The sequence below is a fragment of the Maniola hyperantus genome, chromosome 24 (assembly GCF_902806685.2).
Source record: "Maniola hyperantus chromosome 24, iAphHyp1.2, whole genome shotgun sequence".
Lineage (NCBI taxonomy): Eukaryota > Metazoa > Arthropoda > Insecta > Lepidoptera > Nymphalidae > Maniola > Maniola hyperantus.
In genome coordinates, this window is record NC_048559.1 from 6,716,400 (window position 1) to 6,735,409 (window position 19,010).

Genomic DNA, 19,010 nt, shown 5'->3' on the forward strand with positions numbered 1-19,010 from the left:
TACCATACTTAAGATTCTGTGGTCTGTGGCGTGGTGCGTGCATTATTTCATCTGCTGCCCACCTACGCGTCCGTCGTATGAATTACGAACTCCCATTTGCCTCAATAATTGATCCCAATTGGCGACTGAGGTCACAGCAGGCCCTCTGAATCACGGAGCCACAATTATTCTGACCACACCTTAACGAAAGTTCTTTTTACTTTTGGACTGCAATGCAATGAAAGGGTTCTGTGCCATCGTAAAAGAAATAACTCATAAACTATTCTTTTTTAGGGTTCCGTACCTCAAAATGAAAAACGGAACCCTTATAGGATCACTTTGTTGTCTGTCTGTCTGTCTGTCAAGAAACCTACAGGGTACTTCCCGTTGACCTAGAATCATGAAATTTGGCAGGTAGGTAGATCTTATAGCTGACATTTGGGAAAAAATCTGAAAACCGTGAATTTAGGGTTAGATCACACAAAAAAAATTAAATTGTGGTCATGAACTAATAATTAGTATTTTCAACTTTCGAAGTGAGTGACTATATTAAGTGGGGTATCATATAAAAGGTCTTCACTTGTAAATTCTAAAAACAGATTTTTATTTATTTTTATGCATCATAGTATTTGAATTATCGTGCAAAATGTCGAAAAAATACGACTGTAGTACGGAACCCTCATTGCGCGAGCCTGACTCGCACTTGGCCGGTTTTTTTTTAATTTTCATGGCTGTAATTTTGAAATTTTTTGCAAGTGTTCCCACTAGATTACAACATGGGGTTATTCAAGGGGCGGACCAACAAATTCCTAAAAGGCCGCAACGCATCGGCGGTTCCTCTGGTGCTGCAAATGTTCATGGGCGGCGGTAATCAATTAACATCAGGTGACCCGCCTGCTCGTTTGCTCGCTATTTCTATTTAAAAAAAAAGTATTTGTTGTTATAACAGCAATAGAAATGCACATTCTGTAAAAATTTTTGGTCTCTACCTATTATGGTTCACGTGATACAGCCCGCTGACAGACGGACGGAGGGACAGCGGAGCGGCGGCTTCGGCCGTGGCTAGTTACTACCCTACCGGCAAAGCCGTGCTGCCAAGCGATTTAGCGTTCCGGTACGATGCCGTGTAGAAACCAAAGGGGCATGGGTTTAATAAAAACTGCCATTCCAGGTTAGCCCGCTTTCAGCTTAAACTGCTTCATCACTTACCACCGGGTGAGATTGCAGTCAATGGCTAACTTGTATCGTAGTAATAATTCAAATTAAAAATCCTACCAACAGAATAATTAATCAATACCACAGTGAAATAAAACAAAATTACCTACCTATTATGGGCATGTGTTTTTAATTTTTTTTTAATTAAAGTTGTTGAGCAGGTATTTCAAAGTTTAAAAATAGAAAAAACACGCGAGCAAGATTTGAATTCGGAATTCAAATTACCATTGTGCAACAGCTATCAACGTATCTCGCCGCTGATTGGTGAATAGGCCCCTCAATTGAGCCAATCGGCGTCTTCCGTCGGCCACAGGAAGGACCGTTTAGACCTCCCTTTCAAACACTATTAAATTTAATACCAAGGGGACTTTTATTAACTTAAGTGATACGGGCTGAACGACCAGTTTACATTGACCCCTGACGCTTTCTAAACCTTCTATATACAAATTCCTCAAAAGAATGATGGTTATCTACCCGCAGATTCTAAATTTGTCTATCGTCGACGGATATTCGTTGTTACGAATAGATTTCAAGCAATTTTGTCATTGAGATCTATTTGTGCAATTTATTTTATTGTGCAAAGAACAGATTTGTTCGTTGAATTGGTGTCATAGGTTGTTTATTGGATGGACAAAGGCGTGCCGCCAGCCAACTAAAACCCCGTTCACACGGCCTAACAACACACGATACCTACAGTCATTGATTTATTAACTACCTACAGTATCTACCTACGTGGCAGAAAGAAATGTACATCGGCTTTAGAATTACATTTCGGCTTTGTAGAGCGTTGTCTCTGTCACTCATATCTATACGACGTTTTGTCGGTCTCAACGACAGATCTGCTATCTCCTTCTAAAGGTCGATGTAGGTACATTACTTTCTGCCGCGTACTATATTTAGGTACGGTCGGCCTCAGAATTCGATTAGCAATTCCGCAAAACTGTTGCATCAAAAACCAGTCGCACTTATGACCTTTTTAGGGTTCCGTACCTCAAAAGGAAAAACGGAACCCTTATATTATGATGACTTTCTTGTCTGTCTGTCGGTCTGTCAAGAAACCTACAGGGTACTTCCCGTTGACCTAGAATCATGAAATTTGGTAGATAGGTAGGTCTTATAGGAGACATTTGGGGGAAAATCAGAAAACCGTGAATTTGTGGTTACATCACACAAATAAAATTAAATTGTGGTCGCGCACTAATAATTAGTATTTTCAGTTTTCGGAGTAAGATACTATATCAAGTGGGGTATCATATGAAATGGCTTCATCTGTACATTCTAAAACAGATTTTTATTTATTTTTATGCATCATAGTTTTTGAATTATCGTGCAAAATGTTTAAAAAATACGACTGTAGTACGGAACTGACTGACTCGCACTCGGTCGGTTTTTTTTACTTTTAATTTACATTTAAGTCTATGTAATAAAGTTAATCTATTTTCACAGATAATAACTATCTTCTTGCTTCTTCTCATTTTCCTTTTTTGCTGCTTCATGGTTGTTTCACTAAATCTATTGATAAGCACTTAAGCAGCAGGAGATATACAAAGCACTCCTGCGGCACTAGTACTTAGGAACATGATTTAGCTTCTTCTTCTTCGAGTTTCTCTGGTTCATCTTCTTTCTTACAAAGTAGCAATAAGCACGAAAAATACACAAGCTCAGGTTAAAGGAGCGTACAGTAAGCGGCCGAAAGTAATTTAGGTACATCGACCTTTAGAAGGAGATAGCAAATTTGTAGAGCACTGTCTCTGTCATTGAGACCGACAAAACGTGGTAGGTATGAGTGACAGAGACAACGACAACTACAAAACCGAAATGTCATTCTAAAGGCCGAAGGTCGGCGGTTCAAACCCCACCCGTTGCACTATTGTCGTCGTAGGTAGGTACTCCTTCTTGGAAAATACGTTTAAACCATCTGATATCCAAGGAAGGAAGGTAGCACAAGCCTAATGAAACAAATAATTAAAAAAAAAAAAAAATTTAATTATTAATTAATCATATACTGGACTGACATTTTTTAGGCAACCCATATGCAATGTATTTATCGACATAATATTAAATTGAATATAAAATACGTTTCATCCATTAACCAGCTCGGTGAAGGTCGTCCGAAGGTACAATTAGCTATATCTAGACATACATAACACATGACAGTTTTCAATTAGGTCTGTCTGGATTTACAATTATGACACACTTGGAATGCTTGGATATCGTTGTGCCTACACACTACGCATCATACTTAGGGCGTTTGTGCACTCATCCGTGAAATCACGGATTCCGTAAAAATACGAATCGAATGAGTACGTATTTGTATAACTGCCACTTCAAAGAATCGCGGATACGAACCGAATACGGATGAGTGCACAAACGCCCTTAGTCTTTACATCTAAGCTTCGTTCTTCAACCTTTTTCTTGGAAGTGAAACTAAGGGTGAGATCTATAGAGCGCACTCTTTTTTTTTAAATAGAGATAGCCAGCAAACGAGCGGGAGGGTCACCTGATTTTCAGTGATTACTGCCGCCCATGAACATTTGTAGCACCAAAGTGCGCTCTATAGATTTCAGCCTTAGAAACTCGTCTAGTGCGTACATACATAGAGATAGTCGGTAGCAAGCGGCAAGTCTGTTTCATTTCACTATAGTACGCGGCAGAAAGTAATGTACATCGACATTTAGAAGGAGATATTTGTAGAGCATTGGCTCTGTCGTTGAGACCGACAAAACGTCATATAGGTATGAGTGACTGAGACAACGCTCTACAAAGCCGAAATGTCATTCTAAAGGTCCATGTACATTACTTTCTGACGCGTACTGTATAGTTCTTGCATTTCACGAAGGCCACTGACTCATTCGGTATATGTAAGCTACACTAAATGTGTGCGTTTGACAGCGCTTGCTCGCGACTGATTGGTCCGACATGCACGCACACTTACGCAATGACCATGCAAACATTACAACAAGTAAAGTTCACTAGCCTTCGTAAATTGCAAGAACTGTACCTATTCTTTAAAAAGAAATTGTCAACATACAAGGAGACTCGACATGTTCTCGTTAATTTCTCAATTGCTCGCATCCGCGCCATAGACCCACGAAACGCACAGAACTGGCCACGTCCGGTCAAGCGATCTTTAACTCAACTAATTCGATAAATGGACGGTGTGATTTAAATGCTTCTAATTGGACAACGGCTAGACGATTCGCTATTGATTGGTTGAATTGGTTCACGTAATTTATTGAACTAAATAGTGATTGCATTCTTACACCTAGGGTTCGGAATTACATATTCTATTGTATTTAATTACTTTCTATGAAGAATACATATCATATTCCATGGCGAGACCAATAATTAATCTATGATAATATATTCTATTGTATTTAACTGTGTATGAAAATGACAACAGCAACTCTGTTGAAGTACCTATCTAATATAAGGAACGGCTGAACCTATATTGACAGGACTTTCACTGACATGTAGAGGATTAACCAGGGAGTAACATAGGCTACTTTTTAACGGACTTTCAAAAAGGAGGAGTTGTGTTTTTCTACTTATTTACAGTGAAATCTCCGAGATTTCTGAACCGATTTGCGGTTTTTTTAAATTGATAGTAACACTTTGCTACTTTTGTCCCATAAAAAAATTGGATTCCAACTCCTCAATCCTGATGGTGTGAGGAATTGAATCGTAAATCATGGTGCTCCCACGGGATTTTTCAAGAATCATCATTTGAATGTTTTTACGAAAATTTGGTACTGAGATATTTTGCATCCCGCCGGGGATGGGCTACCACGGATAGGTTAATTTTTGTCCTGGAAAATATAAAGTTCCCATGGGATTTTTGAAAACCTAAATCCACGCTGGCGAAGCCGCGGGCATCAGCTAGTGACGATTAAGCAAAGTCACGACATTGACCAAGATCGCTCCTATTTCAATACACACTAAAGGAAGAGATGGACCATTTTACAGGTAGCATATTGTGAAAAATCACATGAAAAGCTTTTCATATGAATTAACACTTGCCTAACCTAACCTACTTAAAGTAGCCGGTGAAAAATCACAAAGCAAAATCTCGCAAAGTTTGAAAATTATTACAGTTAATCCCGTTTTATTGCTTAATTTCGCACGCACACTTGCATCGCTGTGTGTTAGAATTTATAGAAGCATCTATGTACTTTGTTAAATTAATGTAACAAAATATTATATTCATTTGCTACGTTTCACGGAAAGCGAATTTACGCACTTAGTTACAATCGTAATAATTAAACCACCTGTGAAATGTCAGCACCATTAATTAACATTGACATTAGTAAAAGAAAATACGTATTACTATACAAATCATGCCCGCGTGGTATGGTGCCAAGAATACTGGCTGCATTACTGACAACGAGAGTAAGTGCGAAAAACGAAAAATCACTTCCCGTGAAAAATAGCCTGTGAAATCACTGTGAAGAAAAATAATAATTTCGCCACAGTTCACGACAGTTATGAAACTTGTAACAAAACCTTGAGGCTTCACCTATCAATAATGTATAACCTGGCGGAAATATCTGTGCACCTCGCTGGAATGCACTTCCCGTCGCACTTTCCCGCAGCTCGCCGTTTTCGCCTACAAAGCACCAAAGAGTATAAAAACACTTCGTTCTACTAGTACCGATGCCAGTAGGTACCTTTGCCAACGCAAGCACGTTGCATAACGCCATTACGCCAGGTTCTCAGATATTTCCGAGGGATTGTAGGCTTTGAAACGACTTGGTCTGTGACCAGCAGCGTCGTGATAGCGGCGTTGCGAAGAATTTTAATTGAAATTTTTGATTTGACGTCACCGCTGTGCTCAAATACACCTACCTAATACACCTACCTAATATTACCTAATATTAGCTGTCAAATATTAGGTAGCTGTACCTACCTAGGTACAGCTACCTAATATTTGACAGCTATGTCGATTCAGGACCAAACCATGAGCTCCCTCTAGTTCACTCTGTTAATGAAAATGTTTTCATAGTAGCAATAATGCACACACAAAAAAGTGTTCTATAGGTATTTAATTAATATTCAAATGCACGTGTCACTTCTATGCCACATAAAGGCATAAACGTGCTATCCCATATGGCATCGGGATGAATGACCAGCGGGATTCGGGACCGCCTGTTCGTAATTTAAAATTTAACTTCTTTTTTTTAATTGCCAGCAGCTTCTGTATTACGCGAAAAGAGGTTATAATTGAACTTTATAGTTTATGGTTGCCCATTAAATTGAATACTCGTAAAATGAATGTTTGACTTGTAATTCGATGCATCTCTTGAAAAAAGCAAATCTATTTTTTAAGTCATTGGGAAGTGGGAATCAATTCCGTCAAAAGAACCAGAGTGTGAAAGAGGTTTCTTTGACTTTTCTATTAGGGTTCAGTGTTTCTAAAGAAAAAAAGGAATCCTTATAGGATCACTTCGTTGTGTCTGTCTTGTATGTCAAGACCAATCAGGGGAACTAAAACCTATAGGGTACTTTCCGAAGACCTAGAAGAAATGAAATAGAATGTTTTATAGGCTAATAAACTAGCTAGCTAGTGGGGTGTCTTCCGGTGCGAGGTCGCCATTCCAGCACCTTGAGACCCCAACGTCTATCGGTTTTACGAACTATGTGCCCTGCCCATTGCCACTTCAGCTTAGCAACCCATTGAGCTATGTCGGTTATTCTAGTTCTCCTACGGATCTTCTCATTTCTGAAGTAGAGAAACTCAAAGCATAGCTCTCTCCGTCGTCGCCCGCTGAGTGACTCTGAGCTTTCTTATGAGGCCCATAGTTAGCGACCATGTCTCGGATCCATATGTCATCACTGGCAACACGCGCTGTTCGAAGAGTTTGGTCTTCAAGCACTGAGGAATTTTGGACAAGAAGACATCTCGAAGCTTCCTGAACGCTGCCCAACCGAGTTTTAGAGATTCGGCGGCTGACTCGAAATTGTAGACGAAGTATATTATATGTATAGGTACCTAGGACACACAATCCAGTTAGGTAGGTTCAATTTTGAGAAAGAGGTCAGCGCCATAAAATAATAGCTTGAAATTATTCTAAACTTATCTATACAAACGAGCTATTTAAGGCCAAGTCTAGACAATACAAGTGTTGAAAGTAACAACTGCACTATTTACGAGCAAGTTCATCACACTGTCTCTCAGATATCTCTTTATAATTCATCTTTAGCTGCCCTCTGTTATCTGCGGTCGGGTTGCCACCCCGCTATCGCGTGACGCCTGTACACAGACGAATACTTCTTCAAAGTTATTAATTGTCCATTGCCAGTTTATTGTACAACTAGCTTATCCCCGCGACTTTGACTACACTTATTCAAACCCCTATTTTACCCCCTTTCAGCCCTTTCACACGGCCTTCAGTTTTTCGCAGGATCCCGTTTGATAGCGAATGTGTTTATATGCTAGCGAGCATCCTGCATGCGGGATGCTCGTGTGAACGCTAGCATACAAACACATTCACCATCAAACGGGATCCTGCAAAAAACTGGACTGCCGTGTGAAAGGGGCGTTAGAGTTTGAATTTTCAAAAATCCTTTCTTAGCGGATGTCTACGCCATAATAATTATAGGTATCCAAATTTCAGCACAATCCTTTCAGTAGTTTGAGCTTTGCGTTGATAGATCAGTCAGTCAGTCAGTCAGCTTTTTCTTTTATATAATACTAGGTGATGCCCGCGGCTTCGCCCGCGTTATCCAATCCAATCCAATCTTATAATATAAATAACACTTTTTTTGAATTTTCATGGCTATAATTTTGAAATGTAAGTATTTGTTATTATTGTGGCAATCGATATACACATTCTGTGAAAATTTCAAATCTCTACCGGACGGACAACGGGGTCTTAGTAATAGTATACCGTTGGCACCCTTTGGGCCCTTGTGCACTCATCCGTGATTAGACGGATCCGTGAAAAAAATACGAATCGTATGTATTTGTATGACCGCCACTTCAAAGAATCACGGATACGAACCGAATACGGATGAGTGCACAAACGCCCTAAGGCCCTTTGTGCACTCATCTGTATTCGTGATTCTTCGTTGCTTCGTGATTGGTCGTCAATCGTCATACAAATACGTACATTCGATTCGTATTTTTTTGACGGATCCGTAAAATCATGGATGAGTGTATAATCAATCGCCCTTAGGGTACGGAACGCTAAAATCTAAAAATTAGTTGAGAAAGTCACAACTATTCTTATGAAAGGGTACAGCAATTATTAACAAGTCTATGACAAGTATAGTCATGAATTCCTGTAGGTATCCACATGTAGGTACGTACAGGAATTCATGACCACTTAACAGCGAATTGATTAATGATTCACAACATGTCTGCCGACTGCCGCTAAATGCCGAAATAACGTCATCCTGTCAGTACCCTTATTATACTTAAATGCGAAAGTGTGTTTGTTTGTTGGTTTATTGGTTTACTAGCTAATGACCGCAACGCGTGGACTTAGATTTTTAAAAATCCCGTGGGAACTCTTTAATTTCCCGGGATAAAAAGTAGCCTATGTCACTCTCCAGGTATTTAACTATACCCATGCAAAAAATCCCATCGATCCGTTGCTCTGTTGCGACGTGATTGAAGGACAAACCAAAAAATAAACACACTTACGCATTTATATTAAGGGTACTGATTGGTTTGTTGGTTTGTCCTTCAACCACGTCGCAACGGTGTAACGGATTGACGTGATTTTGCATGGGTATAGATAAAGACCTGGAGAGTGACATCCAGGCTACTTTATATCCCGGAAAATCAAAGATTTCCCACAGGATTTTTAAAAACCTGATTCCACGCGGACGAAGTCGCGGGCATCAGCTAGTACGCTAATAAAAGTTGAATGGAACCAATTTATCCTTGTTTTGTAATAGAAGACTAGGACAGTGCATTTTTTTATTCTGATACAATTTAGCCCTTGACTGCAATCTCACCTGGTGGTAAGTGATGATGTACTCTAAGATGGAAGCGGGCTAACTTGGAAGGGGTATGTATGGCAGTTTTTATTATTAAACCCATACACCGTTGGTTTCTATACAGTATCGTACAAGACACCAAATCGCTTGGCGGCACGGCTTTGCCTCCTCCTACCAGACGTATCATATCACCCGGCTCACTACTGAGCAGAGGTCTCCTCTCAGAATAAGATGGGTTTAGGTAGTCTGGTGGGAGGCTTCGGCTGTGGCTAGTTATTGGCCGTGGTCCTACCGGAAAAGCCGTGCCGCCAAGCGATGTTGCGTTCCGGTACGATGCCGTGTAGAAATCAAAGGGGTATGCGTTTAATAAAAGTTTTCTGCGTATTGTTCCCAACACAGGGAGGAACGATTAGTGACTATGGGGTTTATGGTGACTTGGGAGATAACAGATAACAAAATTATAAAATTTCTTACGTCAATGTAGGTATAAAGTGTAATTTTTTTTATATTTTCTTCGGAATAGTATTAGAAATCACGTCATGCATTGCCAGACACTTAGTATCGTGGTAACCCCCTGCCAGACGCCCTTAAACTTTAGGTGTAAAGTTTAAGGGTTTGTAGTCGCTGATCGTTCCTCCCTTTGTTGGGGACAATACGCAAAAAAACTTTCAGTTTTTATAAAATAACGAAGGTCTGGCCCTCCCGGGCTCTTAGGCCATAATATTGGACATGAGTCATAAAAATATTACTAATTGGGTTTAATTGAACATAAACATTAATTACCTAAAAACCTATTTAACCATGTAACAAACAAAACAAGTAGGTAATTTACTAAATTATTATTTGTCTAACAATTATATTATCTATTTCGATAATAAACTATTTAGTATTTAACTACCTATCATTAAATTATTAAGTAAATAACACAAACTATTTAGAAAAAAAAACATATTTCTAGAAACATTATTCTAAATTCCTAACGTGATAGGCAGGTACCTAGGTACCGAACATTATTTTAAATACAAACATATTATTATTAACCGACTTCAAAAAAAAGGAGGAGGTTCTCAATTCGTCAAAATCTTTTTTTTTTTAAGGCACAAGACACGGGTCTGCCCCCGAAATTCAAATTTAATTTGGTTTTTCACAATTTGTAAACTAATACGACAAAGTAGGCTTATGGCCTCAGAATACAGATCTGTATTCTGACCTTATGGCATTCAAATTGAGCCCCTAGGAGTATCATCTTCACAGGCGTATATAAAAATGTTTACTTGAAAGTTTAGTCACAATAATGAGTTTGACGTGAGCTACTCACAAATTAGTTAAACTGTGTTGTATAAAATATTATCGACGGTATCGACCCTAGAATAGGGATTCCAACATCAATGGTATCGACTCATAAAAAACCGGCCAAGTGCGAGTCGGACTCGCGCACGAAGGGTTCCATTGGTACCATTATCAATAAAAACGAGCAAAAAAATCACGTTTGTTGTATGGGAGCCCCCTTAAATATTTATTTTATTCTGTTTTTTGTAATATTTGTTGTTATAGCGGCAACAGAAAGAATGTGTGGAAATTTCAACTGTCCAACTATCACGGTTCATAAGATACAGCCTGGTGACACACGGACAGACAGACGGACGGACAGCGTAGTCGTAATAGGAACCCTCGTAGCTTTAGTTTTAAGTTTACGTAATAATTATACCTACTACCTACTACACTACTATATCTTACAAATCCAATAACTGTCAATCAAAAAGAGTAATTTATTACCTATTTTGAATAAATTATTAAAATTTTGGATTTTTAGGGTCCCGTTTTGCCCTTTGGGTACGGAACCCTAAAAAGAAAACGTAAAAACTCACCATAGGAAAAAAGTGCTTACATCCAACAACTGTCACTGTTCAACGTCATTTGACACAACATGGATCCTAAAAAGAGAGAGACGAAAGACTCCGTACAAAAAAGAGAGATAGATATAAGAACAGTCCGCAGTAGCTCATAAAGTTTTAAAATCCTATCACATACTTTACAATTGAAATTTTTGTGATTGGCTGAATTTATAGTATTGTTATTGCAACTGTGCATTTTAGCCAATAGTGAGAGAGTATCAGCCAATCAGAGGTTATTGTACACACTACTTAGCTGTCAACTACGGTAGGCCTAGGCCTAGCACGAAATCTTTGACATTTAACGACAAATAATTAATCGAAATGCTTTTCGTTGACACTTTGAACTATTTTTTAAGCTGGGTCCTTAAGGCCATACGTGCTCGACGAGCTAGGACATACCTAACAATGCTCGAAAATTTGTCCACACATTTGAATTTAGAGCCTCGATAGCTCAACGGTTAAAGGAGCGGATTGAAAACCGAAAGATCGCTGGTTCAAACCCCACCCGTTGCACTATTGTTGTACCTACTCCTAGCACAAGGTTTACGCTTAATTGGAGAGGAAATTTTTCACTTCATCTATCAATAATCTGATTGGTCTGCCGAACACCTTTCCGCTCCGCATTAGATACCGGATCTTAGAGTGTGTTTCGACTGAAGCGGGGCGGAATGGAAACCTATGTTTTCACCCAATGTGATTATTGAGAGATGACGTAATAAAATCATCACGTCATCTCTCCTGATCTTAATCTGATTGATTGAAAAACATAAGTCTCCACTCCGCTTTGCTTCAGTGGAAAGCCTCCCTCCCTAAGCAATAGGTACCTCGTGACCGAATTAATAAGCTTAAAACGTCGAGCATGTTCGCACGTGTGAAGACTACTTAAAAATTAAAATACACAGTTTCAGCACGAATTCCATAAATTCAGCCAATCGAAATGCAATCACTAGTTCTGGTGCAAGGGAAGTCCCTTTCTTTGACAGATCCATGGTATATCTATGATTTTTTTTAATGAAGTTCTAATGAATCACTGAAACGTCAGCCACGTTCTATATTCGAATAACGAGTGACATCATGGCGCGACGTCGGTCGGCGCGCGCGCACAGGAACGAACTACTCCTTAACTACGTTTGATTAGCTTTAAATAGTGGGACTCTTATTATCTACTTATTTCATTGAACCATCTCGGTGTGGGACAGCGCACTTTATGATGGATACTGGCGCGCGTAGGAATAAAACTCTTATTTGAATTAGGAAGAAAAATTCCTTTGAAATAGGAAGGTTTGGAGTCTATGAAGGCCCAGCTAGGTGATTCGCTAACTCAGTGTCTAGCACTAAAATATTATGATAGCCACCGAGGTTGGTTGGTCGCGGTATAGTAGTTAAAATGTCAGCCTCCTAGTCGCGGGGTCCGGGGCTCGAACCGGACAAGAAGCGTGACAAATATTAAAAAAATTACGATAGATTTGTAAGTCGGTAGGCTGGACAAGAGGCATGACAAATATTAATAAAAATTACGATAGATTTGTAAGTCTGATTAAAACGGAACTTCCTCGTTGCGCGCGCGTTTCCGCCGGATACTACATGGCTTGTTCTTGGATTGAATTTAATTCAATTAACCCCAGTTTGCCCGTGTCGAAATGTATCGTTAGGACGTTTGACCACTGGTAGACGATAGACATGCTGATGATAGGCTAAAATAGTCGCTTATGGTACGATTACACCTAACGAGTACAGTGGCGAGTCAGTGTCCTCGGCCGAGTACTCGGTTGGTATAAACACTTTAACAAGTGCAATTTCACCACAATTTCTCAGCCACAGCACTGTCTCGGCCGAGTGACATTTTACTGTCTCGCTCCACTACTCGGTAGGTGTAATCGTACCATTAAGGGGGCCTGTCCATAGGAACGGAGTGGAGCCGCGACGTGTGTGCTTCAAACAATCAGATTATTGAGAGATAAAAAAATAAAAAATAAAAAAAAAAATAAAAAAAAAATTACGTGGTATTCCCGCAAATTGCTAATGCGCGTGGCCGCCAGCACTAGACTGAAGTTTCGAGCTGACGGTATATTTTTATTTCGGCTGACTTCAAAATGACGTCATTTCGATGTTAATGAGACATGGTTTCAGCGCAATAGTAATATGCGGGACTTATAACAAGGCGCAATTGAAAAAGTTAAAAAACACCACTGCCCTGCCAAAAACAAACTAAAAAGTCAAATTACCCTTTTGAAAATACAGAACTCAACCACAATCATGATTTTTTCTTTCTAAAAATTTATAACCAGTGTCACCGAGATGATTACCGGCCGGATGAGCCGGCGATGGATTGATCATGATGAAACATAAAATTTCTTTAAATATACCTACTCCCGGTAAGTATTATACTTAGCTTCACGTTTGAAATGGAAGTATAGCTTCACTATTAAAATGGGCAACATGCCTTACAATCATTCCATCGACTGTTCAAGTTAATGTCTTAGTTAACAGCACATAACTGTGGAATGTTAACCTGATTAAATTCATAGCTTAATAACTTCTTAGTTAATGCCCGGTATGCGTTGCAATGCGGACCAGAAACCTCCTCGCAAGTGCCAACAAGACCTGTACAAAATAACAAGAAATATATATCAGCGCGAGCGAATTGAGCGCGCAATTATTTTAACAATTAATTCAACTCTACCGACCCAACTTTTATTTATATTATATTTTCTCAGTGATTATTAAATAGAGGGTCTTCCAAAATACAAAAAATCCACGTCCTTTGTTAGTTTTAAGTGTAATAACCATTTTAAATAATTATCGATTAAACTAAAAAAAAGCGCGTCAAATCATTGTGACGTCACATGCCAGTATTTCATAGAAGCTCGCATACTAAGCGCGTGTTTTGACGTTTGATAAAAAAATACTGGATTTGACTAAGCTAGTTGTCAAACAGATTCCCGGTACGCTCGGTGGGGAGCTTCGAATCGGCACAAAAATAACTGTCATTTTGTATGGCACACCTTTTCTACTGAACTAGGTACTTGCATAAGTCCATTTCAGTGGTAAGAATATCTACATAAAAGCGGTGACAGATGCACCAATAAGGAAGTGATCACTTGCCGCGCAATAGAATACCTACTTTAATCAACTTCACAATGCAGTTGTTGTATTAGCATCATCATCATGATCAACCCATCACCCCAATACTGCACACAGGTCAGTACCCGTAGTATAAGATTTTACGTCTCACCAAACGTTGCTAGAATTCGAGAGTCGAAACACAATAACATCAAAATAAAATGGACCTAAAGAGCCTTGAATTGAAGTCAAATATTCAATGCCACTGATTTTAATTTCGCAATGTTTCCGCTTGGAGCGCTGGCTGTAGAAGTGTAGACAAACTTGAGCTTTAAAACAAGGGAGTTAAGATCCAGTTTACTGTAACACGGAAGTATTTCGACTCTCGAATTTGGTTTGGTTTGGTGAGACGTAAAATCTTGTACTACGGGTACAGAAGGTGGAAGGCATAGGCGGGCTCACCCGCACAGCCCGCGCACTGACCCGGTGCGGGCAAGCGCGAGTGACTTGCGGGTGTGCGGGAGTTCCCCTCGCCTCATACCCCGGTTGCCGTCTCTACCTATCGCGGATAATATCTAATAAATATGACCTAAAACTTATATAGGTACCTAAGTAAAAACTCGAAGAAGGTAACACAAATTAAATACCAAAGTTTTGCAATTCAATTTATTTAGGTAGGTACCTATATTTAGCCAAATCTATAGGTAAATAGAAATGCAAAAATTAGATTACTAACAAAAACCCCTAATTTTCCTTAACAACTTTTACCGCAAATAAAAAGGTATACATAATAGGTATATGTATAGATACGATTTGTTCAAGAAAAATAGGTATTTAGCTATAATATTATGTTATAATTTAATACAAATCACACCGCACAGACCGACGACGCTTAAACCTTTAGATGCCTTTAACACACTTTCTTCAAAGAACGAAATAAAATCGCATTCAAAAAAATGTATGAGCCTACTAAAATAAATGAAAATTAACCCTTCTTCAGTTGTCTACATTTTTGGACATCAAGCCAAGTAAATTTCGAAAAGCTAAGTGGAAAAATAGCCGGTCGAAGTGTACTTAAAGCGATGACCAACTTCAGTCTTCAAACTTCAAAACAATGCAATGTTTTATTTCTCAAAAATATACGGTATTTTACAATACAACAAGCGAGAAAAAATCTAAAAATGTAGGTATATAAACAAGACAGTATTAACAATAAGCAATCGAAAATGCTCATTCAGCTTACATAAAATTATATGATGAATTTTATAATTCATTTTAAAGATTTCACTTTTTTTATCTGTTCTATGAGTATTCGAAACGCACTAAGCTGTAGCCACCATGATGAATCCCGACTGTGACGTCACATGGATAGAAGTTGTAATGTATTTTACTAAGAAAATGACGTTGTGTAGTGTAACAATCCGCGTGACGTCAACACAGCTCACGAACCTATGACGGGTGCCGGGTAGCGTCATGCAAATTTTTATTGCACTTATCGATCGAATAAAATGTAAATTTTTTGGTAGTTTATTATCACTTAAGCATCAAGTTAAAACACTTTTCAAAAAATGGTAAAATACCCTACTCGAACACCTCATCATCATCATCATCATCATCTGGTCACGGAGACAGTGAGAAGACTAAAAAGGACCAAACCTTTTGAGTTAGTGTATAGTGATAAGTGATAGTGTGCATAGTGTAATGTGCTGAAAGAACACGTGAACAAACTGTATCTCTAATCAAGAAAGACTAAGATGCGTCAGTGGACAATTTCTTAGTAGGATATAAGATAATTTATAAGTTTAGGTTAAAATAAAATTACTTATTAGTCATATATTAGGCTAGATCGTAATATAATTGAGTAGCTTATTGGCACTCAACCTTAAGGAAAAAAAAAATCTGGTCACCAGTCATCACGATTCACGCTAAAAGCTTCTCAATCTAAAGCCACTCCTTGTAAATTCGGGTAACCAAGTCCTGTCTATACCCTATTTCTAACTCTTATATTGGCCAACCATGGCGACCTTCTCTTTCTCTTGTCTTGGGAATGAGAACAAATTTGGACTCCTCTTTGTAAGTATAGCTTAAAGAAAACAAGCTTTCTCCGCACGATGATGGTGGAGTGTGAACATGAGTTCTCTCTTTGATGACTAGTCTAGTTCCAGCCAGGCCCATCTTTCCCACTGGGCACTCTGGGCACGTGCCCAGGGCCCACGATAGATAGGGGCCCACTAGTCCCTGCCAGATCACCAAACTATAGCCGACCGACCGATATTTTATTACAAAAAAATTAATAAAAACATATTTATTTCGATAAAATCAAAAGTCAAAAAGGCCCACTCAAACAGAGACCATAGAGATAGTTAACTATAGTCAAGACTGACTTATATTCGATCCTTCTTGTTTACCCCCGACCCACTACTCTGTCATGGTCATTGGGGCCCAATTATTCTAATGTGCCCAGGGCCTTCAATAGGTTAAAGATGGCCCTGGTTCCAGCTGATCTTTAGTATTCTCCTGTAGGCATCCACATTTTGAAAGCTTGACTCAACAACTAACACCACCCAAATATAAATAACTAGCGACCCGCCCCAGCTTCGCACGGGTAGCTTATTACAATTTTCGTAGGGATCTTTTTTTTTAAATAAAATGTAGCCTATGTCACTCAGGAATAATGTAGCTTTCTATTGGTAAAATAATTTTCAAAATCGGTTCAGTAGTTCTAGAGATTAGCTTCCTACAAAGAAACTTACAAACTTTACCTCTTTATAATATTAGTATAGAAGTATAGATGAAACTAATCTCACTCTTAATCCCTCAGTTTTTCACCAAAGGTCAAGTGTTACATAGATCAATAAAATTCTTCTTTAAAGGACATAAGTACGTCTTATCTTCAAGCGATGATACTATTGCCGCATATAGAAGTAGACGATATCTGACTTTGTAAGGAATAAAAACCAGACAAAATCTACTTATATTAACGGCAAAGTTATCTTTCTTCTTCTTAAGGTTCGTTCTTGCTGATTCTTCTTCGTATTCTTCTTAAATTGTATTCTATTTTTATGTGGTAGGATGAATAGTTTTGCCTGTAAACGTAAGCAAATTTGGAACGACTTGAGTTACAGAACAAGTCGAACAAAATCTACTTAGGTGTACACCAAAAATAGTTACTTATTGTAATCTTCCCGCTCTTCCTGGTTTCTGCCATCTTGAACTTTTCAGTAAAAAGTTGGGTTATTTTTTTTTGGTGTAAGTAGGTATGATTTGATATCATGAAGTAGGGATAAGTAGAAAATACCCGACTTAGATCGTATAACAAGTTTAGTAAATTCTACTTATTACCGCAACAACTATATCCCACACGGATCTGCATAAGAAGTTATCATAAAAGACTAATTTGTTCGTATAAGTCCCGCAAATTGCTATTGCGCTAGAACCATGTCTCATTAACATTGAAATGACGTCATTATGACGTCAGCCGAAATAAAAATATACCATCAGCTCGAAACTTCAGTCTAGTGCTGACGTCACTAAAATGGCGGCCACGCGCATTAGCAATTTGCGGGACTTATACTTAGCATAAGTGTTTACATAACATTGGCAAAAACACAAAATTGATAAGTAAGTATTACCTATCTATTAGTAATCTATTCAACATGCCATGAGCAACCCATCGCCGGCTCACTACAGAGCACAGGTCTCCTCTCAGACTGAGAAGGGTTTTGGCCAGTCTACTTTAGTGAAGGAAAACATCGTGAGGAAACTAAAACTTCTAAATGTTATGAAAAATGACGATGAAGAGAGCTATGCTTGGAGTTTCTCCACGTGATCAACGTCGTGAGGAAACTTGAGTACCTGAGAGTTCTCCATAATATTCCCAAAGGTGTATGAAGTCTGTAAATCCGCACTTTGCCAGCAGTGGTAGACTATGGCCAAAAACGTTCTCATTCTGAGAGGAGACCCGTGCTTTGTAGTGAGCCGACGACGGGTTGATTATGATGATGATGATGATGATCTTGTCTATGATTAGGGAGTACCTACCTACTACTTACATACATTAGATTTTTTTTTATTTTTTTTATTAGGAACACACACAATACATTAATTTAACACAAACTACGACACTTATAAACAAACACAGGCTGATAAATGTATCTATAAAATGTGTACACAGCATTTGCAAAATATCTAGACAAATAAAAAGAACTTAACTAACTGCTTAACTAAACAAATAACTAATAATTAATAGACTACTATATCATCTTACGAATTAAAATTTTGACCATCAGTAAGCATACAAATTTACCTATTCTGAATAAATAATTTGAGTTGAGTTGAGATGTTTTATGACCTCCCTGGCGCAATGGTAAGAGCTGTGGTCTTATTAGTGGGAGGTCCTGGGTTCGTTTCCCAGCAGGGGTTTAGAATTATATAATTTCTAAAGGAGATCGCCCGTGAACGGGCCCTCTTTTGTGGCGTCTTTTGTGTTAAATATTTTAAAAATGTGTTATTTTTTTACGATTATGTTTTATAACGACTTTTTTCACTCTATTATTGAAAATATCCACAATTACAGTTAGAATCGTAAACATGCATTTATTTTGAAGAAGTATTAATTAAATATAACCTCAATATCAGCAATATAACAAATAAGATTTCTTTATAACCAGGGTGAATAAAGAAATCGTTTGCAGAATATAAAGAGTTAATTATTTGTCTACAAAATAAAATTAAAACCCTGGTGACACAACAATTATATTAGGGGGGGCCCAAAGCTCCTAAGAAAATGGGCAATCTCTTTTCTCGTCTGGTCTGGTAGGAGGCTCCGGCCGTGGTTAGTTACCACCCTACCGGCACAGTGGTGCCGCCAAGCGATTTAGCGTTCTGGTACGATGTAGAAACCAAACGGGTATG

The 19,010-nt window shown here is 38.6% G+C and overlaps 1 long non-coding RNA gene across 1 annotated transcript in view; it reads right to left on the reverse strand.

The window, feature by feature from the left end:
- Nucleotides 1-11,259, reverse strand: part of LOC138404063 (uncharacterized) — a 33,928-nt gene extending 22,669 nt beyond the window's left edge. The window contains exon 1 of the long non-coding RNA XR_011238166.1: nt 11,007-11,259. This is a non-coding gene — a long non-coding RNA (uncharacterized lncRNA). The remainder of the gene's footprint in view (nt 1-11,006) is intronic.
- Nucleotides 11,260-19,010: the final 7,751 nt, after the last annotated feature.